Source organism: Trichoplusia ni, chromosome 6, assembly GCF_003590095.1.
Source record: "Trichoplusia ni isolate ovarian cell line Hi5 chromosome 6, tn1, whole genome shotgun sequence".
NCBI classification, from domain to species: domain Eukaryota; kingdom Metazoa; phylum Arthropoda; class Insecta; order Lepidoptera; family Noctuidae; genus Trichoplusia; species Trichoplusia ni.
Window position 1 is genome coordinate 11,564,868 of NC_039483.1, and position 10,284 is coordinate 11,575,151.

Here is a 10,284-nt window from a genome sequence, read left to right on the forward strand (position 1 = left end):
ATGTTCAGAAATGCTTCAAGTGATGAACTTGTGAACTTTCGTAATAGTTTGCAATTTGATATCGATACCTTCTCTGAATACCTGAGAAATTATTTAAGTTCTTAGCGGTTTATTTGAGACGGATTGTTAAGGTATCTTACAAACTTCGTCCTTGCATTTAAAAAAGAACATATCAATAACCGGTCTAAAAACAGTAAATCAATTATTTGAATCAGTTCCTACCACCAATTGCTATTTGAAGAAGTTGTACATTCCTAAAGCACAGTTTGTTCATGATATGCAGGTTTAATGACCAGATGCTAAGAGTACAAAAATACTTATCATATCAGAAAATAATATAATTTTCGATCCATCAAATACATACTCGTAGCCTTGCTAAAGGTCGGATAAATATGCATTCATGAACCTAACTGCAATACTACTGTTAGCTGCATATGCGGACTCAATAGTAATAAATTATGAAAAATAGAAATCGAATCCTAAAGTTATCAAATCTGTAAGACTATCTACCCAAATCGATGGGAAAATGGGGTCATTAACACAATAAATCAATGCAGTTCATTCCTACTTTTAGTTAAATGTGCGTGAAAATAGTGCAAAGTTAAAACGATTGCACGCCATTATCCTTACGTAACTATACCGGGTGTTACGGTTCAATGAGACACGCAAAGTGCCTATTTTCTATATTAAAAATAGTGCAGAAATCTAAAATATATCGTAATCAATTTAGGTAATAATAACATAGAAAACATACAGAGTTCAATTAAAAACTACTGATCTTGAGGAAACTTTTATGGGAACATATGACACACAGCTATTTCACGTTAAATGAAAAAAGAAACAACAAAATCTCTCAGTCAGTCCGAACTTATAATATAACAAACGTCAAAAAGAGTAATGAGAATGACCTCCTTTTTAAAGTTGATTGATAATTAATTTAATTTGATAGAACCTATATTTTTAATCAGTCCATGGTTCCTACCACCAAATCTTAAAGTTAGACTATTTCTATTGAAGATCTATAAGGTCTCTAAGAGTGTCGCTCACCTTCACTCTTCGAAAACAGCAACATTTCCTCTTTAAGAAATGATGCTAGACCCTAACCTCTATAATTAATTACCTCAATGTAACTGATGGACAGTTACCTAACGAAGATCCATGAAGATAAAAACTTTAAAGTAACTGTACGTACGTCTAACGAACTACGATTGCCTGAGACGTACCGTCTTGAAAGATTGCATTAGGCGACCTGAATCGCTGTTCATAAACATCTCGAACAAAATGGTCCGGATACTGTAAAAGGTTTGTACACGAGACTAAAGGCTAATTTACACGTTACGAGAAATGTCATACAATTTGTATTACATTGCTGGGTGATACGGCAATAGCAACAGAAGTGACTAACCATTGACGTCAATGTACCGCAATTTGCACGTAATTTCTCGCACCGTCTAAAACGGCTTTAATAGACACACTTTAATAATGCCCTTAGAAATTTATTTATTTTATCACAATTTTTAGCTCTTGTCGTAATCGCACCGATGTTACAGGACCTTTTTTATGTGTTGCGTTCTCAGGTCCTGCATAAACGTCAACATATTCTCTATTATCTATCCATATAGCTCCCAAACCAAAAACGTTTTTCAGTAGTGTGTAAGTAAAGTTTGTATAAGGGGGTTGACGTATCCATGTGCATAAAAACCCAAAAAAAAGTATCTACATTTTGATAACTAGAGGAAATAAAATGGTGAAAAATCTCGCAATTTCAGACGATATTGAATTCGAGAATGCCCGTGCCTGCGCATTTGTATAGCATGCCCGAAGTGCACTACCTTCACTATTTTACAATTTTAAGTTTCAAAGAAGTTATAAAATGTCGGGGAGACTGTATAAATATTGAAATATTAAAAAATGAAAAGTTTCCCCGATGGCACTGCCTATGTATTGAAAACCCGTTATTTTATTATTATAAATGTGTATGGGTATAGTTTTATAAATGCAATTCTGAATGCTCAATTACTACACCTATTACATTGGAATTTTATCCAATTAACTAGACAATATTCCACAAACCAAAATTATAGCGGACTTAAAGTCCCCCTCTACATAGCTGGCTTAAAATTTGGTGGTGTGACTGGTTTACTACAATTCACTAGTTTTTAAGGATTTGAGGGAGGCAAATAACTGGATAACTTTTGGCGAAAACAAATTGGAAAACAAATGTTTTCCAAGCCACCACTTCAAGTTTAAAAATTTACTAATCATCAATAGAATTGTAGAGCTAACTCTGTTTTTATGATTGCAACACCTTATCAGTATATTTCTATATCTCCCTCACACCGACGACGATACGAAAGATAATTGTGTTTAACACAAAACAGGCGTGCCTTTGTTTTCATCGTATCATCAGTTCCCAGTCGCAACACTCGCTCCCTACACTGACAAGGCGCTAGTAGGTCAAACACTAAATATGATAACTGGAAGCCGTAAGGTAACTTTGAATTATCTTGGGCAAGTAACGCGTGGGTAGTAAATGAGCAGTATAAACGTCATTTGTCTCGCTAGGAGGTTGGCTAGTAGGCCTGTGAAATATCAACATAATGTAGAGTTTTATCAGCTAAGTAGTACATTGCTGACAATTTTGATATACATACCTACAAGAAATGAACTAAAAGTATAGGTTCCTTCAATTTCTAATTACCAAGATTCGTGTTGCCGTTAGTCTATATCTATACTAATATATAAAGCTGAAGAGTTTGTTTGTTTGTTTGAACGCGCTAATCTCAAGAAGGTCTTCAAATTAAAAAAATATTTTTGTTTTGAATAGACAATTAATCGAGGAAGGTTTTAGGCTACATACCATCACGCTGCGACTAATAGGAGCGAAGATACAATCATAACTTATATCTTCTAACCACGCGGACGAAGTCGCGGGCAACAGCTAGTAGGTTAATATTGTAAAAATGCTTGTGAAAGTTTTAACTTGTCGTATTAAATGTAATGTGTTAAAATAAAAATAAAAAGTGTTATTTGCATCTGACATAAGCCAATGCCAATAACAAAGGCAAAAATTGCATTTCGGTAAGCTTTTATGTAACAGTAAATTTACGTGATTTATCCCCACTGGATTTCTATGTGGTTTATGTGTCCTTTAATTAAAATGGAATTATGGTTATCTTTTAATATCTTTAATGGGCAAATTCTATCCTAAGTGGATTGATTCTTCAATCTTAAAGTTACATCAAAAGATCTGTATACACACACACACAGACACTTAAAACTATCCTCTTGGTCCAAATAAACTATTGAGGAAAATATCTCATCTACACTGTATATAGTTATATACCTACCTGATACTAATGTCTCTCAAAATAATTGATGTTAGTTCTCACTTACGATGCAGACCAACGGAAAATAATTAAGCAACTCCGCCATTAGACAGAGTTGGGAGTATAATCAAGTTAAGTGAACATTTGGCGGTCAGTCTAACAATCAAACAATTAAGGTATGATGGTTCACTTCGTCTTTTGAAATACACTAGACGTCCTTCTCTTTTAGAAAATTTTAGACTCATTTAAAATATTTAGATGTAACGAAAAAATAATTGTAAATTAAATTTAAGTTTTTCTTCAATGTAATTGGAAATGCAGACGTTATCGAGATATTTTTTTCAATAAACAATAACTAAAGGTAAATTTGAACAAAAAATCTCATGATGTATGAAAGAAGGGGCTAATAAAGGCTCTTAACGGTTTAAGTGTACTGATGAGAGACATGTTTTTTTTGACATGTATTGTTCGACTAAAAGCACATTATGATATCGAATCTGTATTGTAAACTATCCTAATTCGATGAATATTGTTTATGAATACTACGTTGACCTGCGTCATCTTTGTAACAAAAACAAAATGTTATTTTTTTTGTCTACTAATCTATACTAATATATAAAGCTGAAGAGTTTGTTTGTTTGTTTGAACGCGGTAATCTCAGGAACTACTGGTTCGAATTGAAAAATTCTTATTGTGTTGGATGGACCATTTATCAAGAAAGGCTATAGGCTATATAACATCACGCTGCGACTAATAGAAGCGATACAATGGAAAATGTGGAAAAAACTGAGAAAATTCTAACCACGTGGACTAAGTCGCGGGCAACAGCTAGTATGCTATATAAATTTAGAGAAAATCCTAATATCGTATACACAACTGCGTTTCAACCAACTTCGAAAACGAGAAGGTTCTAAATTCGACTATATTTTTTAAGTTTGTCAACTCAAAATTGTAAAAAAACATTTTGGTAACGCTTTTTTTTTCTTTTTACGTAAAATACCTGTCATAAGGTCCCATATAAGTGTCATCGAGTTTATAACAGTAATTTTTATTTGAAGTCTATTTTTATGTTAAAATAATAACAAAATCTGATCGGTAGAGTTAGTTTACACTATAGAAACTCTTTGGGAAACACGTTACTTAATACAGTGCAAAACAGAAACATTCCTCACTCAAGTCGATGCAGGCTATTTTCAGTGACTGCCCTTGAGATTTATTAATAGCAAAGTACTACTTGACAGGGAACTGTAGACTCTTAAATTGAGACGGATCTTCGTCAGGTACCTATCTACTGTAGCCAAGGAGATCTTAGCTTAACTTGGACTTAAGACCTCATTTTTTGATATACCTACAGTAGTTACGAGCATAACAGCCATTGCAGATTGACAAAGTATATAAACACTAGAAACTTGTTTTTTTTTAACAAATAACTTCAAAAATAAATTTCTTGTCACGTGTGAAACTCATTTTAGAATCATTTGCCTCAATTTATATATTGATTGGTTTTTAATAGTGCTTTATTGTTTAATGAAACCTCTATAAAAAAATGTGTGAAGTCTTAGCTTCGTTTGATGATAAATTTAGTGGTGAGAATATGGGATATGGAAAACCGATTGTCAAATGAGAGTTTTAATTACTACAATCTACTACGTCTCTGTAATTCTAGTAAAGATGATTTTTCATGTGGGTTACCATCGGGGGTACAAGTAAGTAGCGTAAACCTACCGCTAAGAGCTTAGTTTGAGTTAAATATATTGTTTAATACGTATACTTTGACTGTTTTCCATCAAAAATTAAAATAATAGCTAAAAAAATCTTTATGACAGAAAGGGAAAGCAAAATTTGATATTTAGATTTGACAAATAAATAGAAATATGAAATATAAAAACTCAAACACGGAAAATAAATATCACTATTTCACTCTACATTTTTCGCAATAGCTTTTTGGGTAATATTTTTACTTGTATTTTTAGTGTAAGTTGACTGTGCATTTTTAAATTATATTGATAAACAAACACTACTAACTTACTACGTGATATTTTAAATGTTAGTTTTTCTAAAAAGTCTTCTATAAGATTATATATTTTCTGCAAAAAGACTGCACCAGAAAACGAGGCTAATGATAGACTTTACAACTCAGGATGCAAGAAACTGGAACCTTTTTCTTCTGCTTATTTTACAGTTTAGGGGGACAGCGGTGTAGAAAAGCACATTGCAAAATATGGCACCAAATGTATATTTTGTAGCGTCCTACTTACAAAATATTTTGTTATTATGTAATTAATAACCAAGTTGCGTGAAATATATTTAATAAAATTATATTCAGTTTTATGCTTATTTACTTTATTCTTTGGAGCTAAATTAATAAAACCTTATTAAAACCACAGCAATTTTTTATCGTAATTTGACTTAAAATAGTTGAAAAGCATTCACTAGAACAAGACAGTGTCATAAATATGTCAAATAAATGCTTATTGAAAATACGAGTAATTTATTTTACTGGCAATACTGAAAAATATGGCCGAAAATTATGAGTACCTACGTAGACAGAGGTGGATACATTTTACGAGGCAGCCTTTCAAATTTCTTTACTTATACGTATAGACAGGAATTCGTGTGAGGTGCAGGTCTGGCCTCTAGTATCGATTTCCGCTAAGCCCAAATGCCCTATCATTTCACTTATATGCTGCTCTAAACTATCAATACGTAGTGTAAAATTTTACTGATTTGCAGGTTAAGAAAACAAGTTTTCGAAAATGAAAGAGAAAACTGTTCTACACATAAGGAATTATTTTAGAGGACAAATACCACGAATAAGTGAGCTGTGAGGTGGAATATCGGTAAATAATGTCAATAAAGATAAAGTATTAGGTAGTTTTTCTTTTAAAATTACCAAATAGTCCAAACTAAAACAAAGTACCTTCTCAAAGATTATATTAATCTTCAAAAAAAACTTCAAATAATGGACTTGTTTCTAAAATGCATTGAATTTATGAAATTAGAACCTAAACTTTTAATGGAAATTACTACTGTGAGTAAATAGGCTTTAATACTATTGAAAGATTAATTCATCAATGCCAGCCAAACTAATGAGTTACGTCAACAAAATGCAAGCATTTGATATTCGATTATGACAAACTGCCTTCAATCTGATGTGAAATCTCAATATTATTTCTTTTAATCTTTTTTTCGTGAACGAAGATTTCATTAAGTGTCAGATTTCGATTAATCATGTAATCAAGTGTTGGTGTTCCTCCGTCGAAACGGAAAGAGTCAGTCAACCAAACGGTGACCGCACCTTTAATACTTGCCACTAGTAAGGTGTATTAACCACGGATTAATTTATTATGAATGTATCGGTTGACATTATTTCGTAATTTTTTTTCAAAAAATTAGAGAATTTCAAAACAAAAAATAATTAAATATCAATCTTTAATGTAGTCGTACTTCAACTGCGAAAGTCTTTTATTGGCAAATAGAAATTTGAATACTTGTAAGCTTGCCCAAAATAAACATGAAATAAATATATTGAGTTGTTTAAAATTGCTATTACATAATTATTTGGTACTAAAATGTTTATACTTATCGAACAAAATTCCCTTGCTCTTGGCAAAGATGTGCGTGTTATTCTATTTTGATTTTTGTTATTTATTTCAAATTTTGCACATCATCGCATTTTTCAGTTATTTTTCTTTCGAATACCATGTAATTCGTTAATGTATTTCAAACACTGAATCTAAATTTAATTCTGCTTACATTGTTGAAGCTTTATTGACATGGCTAGCGAATGAGACCTTCGGTTACACTGCCTGATATTATCGCTGAATAGCATGTTAGCATTCAATCATATCATATTCCTAACGAAGAAAACGGACTAATAGTATCGATGAACGATGACCACATTAATCGATTGCAAATTATCCCTCGACACATTTCGCATCATGAAAAACACTCGATAAATATTGAAATCATGGCTATCGTTATAAATCATAATTTATTTTCATAATGCAGTCTCTTTCTCCCGCCAAGCTAAAAAAATAATTTTATTTGTTTATTTTCTTCCTTGATTAGACTCTAATTATTTTATTGTAACATTCGTGACTCCATACATTTTTTTTTGGTTATTCTTTTGGTTTGTTTTAACACGGTTGTCTAATTCTGGTAAGACCTGGTAAAATCGCAACTCAGCATAGGAAAAGCAAAGCATAATAATATCTATGTCCTATCCAAAAGGTAAAGTTACGCGTTTTTCTATGAGGTCCATTAAATAATATTCCATATAAATTGTTATATAAGTATGTTAGCCCTTGAGCCACGGGGTTTTTTAACTAATACGAAAAGAAAAAACAAATAAAATACAGGTAAATTAAAAAAAACCTTTTAAAGTGATTGACGTATGAATGGCTCCTTTATCCTCCTTAAAACAAGATGTTTTGCCTTATTTACAATATTTCGATATGAGTTATCTTCATTTTAACCGTACGAAACAGAAACATTGAACAGTAAATAATAAAGTAATGAATAGGTATTGATATTACTAATTGAAAAGTATCACCCTTTATAGGGTACCTACCCATTTTAAACATATGGTATGTTTTATACCATATAGCTAATAATACTAATATTATCAAGCAGTAAATAAAAATATTTTAAAAGAAATAAGAACAAGACACTAAGTCCCGAATACCTAGTAGCGACCTCTTCATTCACACACATAAACGACATCGTTACAATTATAGACCAACAGATGGCGCATTACATTACGACTAGGTAAAACATTTGAATTACCGTATTTCTTCTTAGTATTTATCTTTCGTAATCTGCAGAAAGTATAAAGGGGTATCCTATTACGGTTAATGTAGAAACAAATTATTGATTACATTTGGACCTCTGACATAGAGTACCTTTTAGGTTACCCTTGAGTACCTACAGAAAAGCTCCCAAGTTGTCAACTAATCTTAAATAAATACGTAAGAAAACTATACCTACATATAACTCAAAACACAGTTAACTAGAATATAATGATTCCTGGGATATTAATTTTAAGTGTAATAAATAGCATAAATATATAGCTCTACGTCAATATACAATCTGCGCACTAGGCTAAAGGGCCAAGATTTTGACAAAAAATACTGATATAAACAAGATTTTTTCCAATTAAGAAACACAAACTTGAAATTGCATTGATAAAAATCGATAAAAACATTGAGCTTCAATAATACAGTTTATGTTTATCCGAAAGTCACTGAATGTAGAGTCATTAGTTAAAAACATGAAAAACGCGCCCGAAACACACGAAAACTTAATTTGTTTACTGCTGTCCATTAAAGTTCGTATTTCGTAAAGATGATGAACCAGATATTGACTCGCCCAATTAACATAACAGTGGTTAGTGCAACAAGTCGTGCTTCATTATAAACCATCACCGCGAATGTTTCTGCCCTTCAAAGCCGAGTAAATACTTGTCTTAATAACATACAGATCGATATAATGTAAGATATCTCGAAGCTCTCAACGTATCCATCGCTTTCGTTGCATTTCATCTCTTAATGTCGTTGTACACTATACAGCTATTACAACGCTTTCCACTTGAAGTATTGGTTACGAGTGGATGTTATTGATGCATATACATTTGTAAAAATAACGAATACATTTGAATTAATTCAAGGCCATCGACGCTGCTGGAATAAATAAAACTACAATGAAGATGGATGATGGTATGCACGAGGCAGTCACCAGATGACTTGTTCTGGGAAGCTCGAAGATATAAAATGCAGTAAATGATGCATCTAATCACTAAAAAGCTTAATGTTTACACTACATACGCTTGTCAGGATCGATCACATCTAACTTACCGTAAGATCATATCAATGGGAACTATTATCCAACTATCAATACTGTGTATGCTGATGCTGCTCTATTTGATACACATTTTTGCTGACAACACAATCGATCAGATATAAATATCCGCTTAGTTGTTTAATGTTACACAACTACGGATATTGTAAGACCTAGAAAGAATTATGTTCGTGTAGTTATTTTTATGTTCCCTAATACATGGCTCGAATGTTTTAGTATTTAATCGCAATGTTATGCTCTGCTGCTCTGTATACCATATTAGTTTGTTTATTACTGCAGTTTACAAGTAATTAGAAGAATTACATTCGTTGCAAAACAAAAGTCAATACTCCTATGCATTTCATTTGCCTATTACGCCTCAAGTAACGAAATTATTTAAATACCCTATTTAAATGTTGTGTAATTTGTTATAGGTTATTGCAATAAACGCCTTTTATACTAAATTACGAACTACCAACGCCTTAAAAAAATAGAGAGCTGAGATTTTGCAACGCGATAATTCATTTGAGAATGACACTGATGCATCCGGCCTTTAAGGGCGGTGTCGAGTGTTTACGGCAATAACGAATTAGGATTTAAGGTTAGGGACGTACATAAGCGTATGAACAACCTCGTCATGCACCTCATTCACTTTTTAAGCTCAGACCAGAGCGCAAAAATGGGAAACGTCAAGTGATTAGCACTGATGTCGTGCAGGGCGCGGCGTGCGTGTTGGCCCGGTCGGAGCGCGGCGCGGCACACACTAGGGCGGGCGGCGGACACGGCAACGTTACGTCAGCGCGGGGAGCGGGATGCGGGGGCGCGAGGCGAGGGGGCGCGCGGGGCTCCAGGGACGCGGGTGTAGGGGGGCCCCGCACTACTGCATCCTCCGAGCGCCCATCTTCGCCCGGCTCCGCTGAAAAACGTGACATCTCTGCTCCGCGCCGACCGCTCCCCGCGCGCCCTGCGACCCGCTCTCACCATCTCTCTCCAAGGACCGTACCATCACTCACTCGTGGTCATTTTGTATAGAAACTCATTACGTTGATGCAATTACTGATACGGTTCACATTCATTATGATTAGTTTGCTTGCTTATAAGTCAAGTTTCTTCCAAA

At 33.4% G+C, this 10,284-nt stretch overlaps 1 protein-coding gene across 1 annotated transcript in view; it reads right to left on the reverse strand.

The window, feature by feature from the left end:
* Nucleotides 1-9,762, reverse strand: part of LOC113494924 — an 82,325-nt gene extending 72,563 nt beyond the window's left edge. Inside the window, exon 1 of the mRNA XM_026873446.1 lies at nucleotides 9,185-9,762. The gene's annotated coding sequence lies outside the window, so the exon portion shown is untranslated. The remainder of the gene's footprint in view (nucleotides 1-9,184) is intronic.
* Nucleotides 9,763-10,284: the final 522 nt, after the last annotated feature.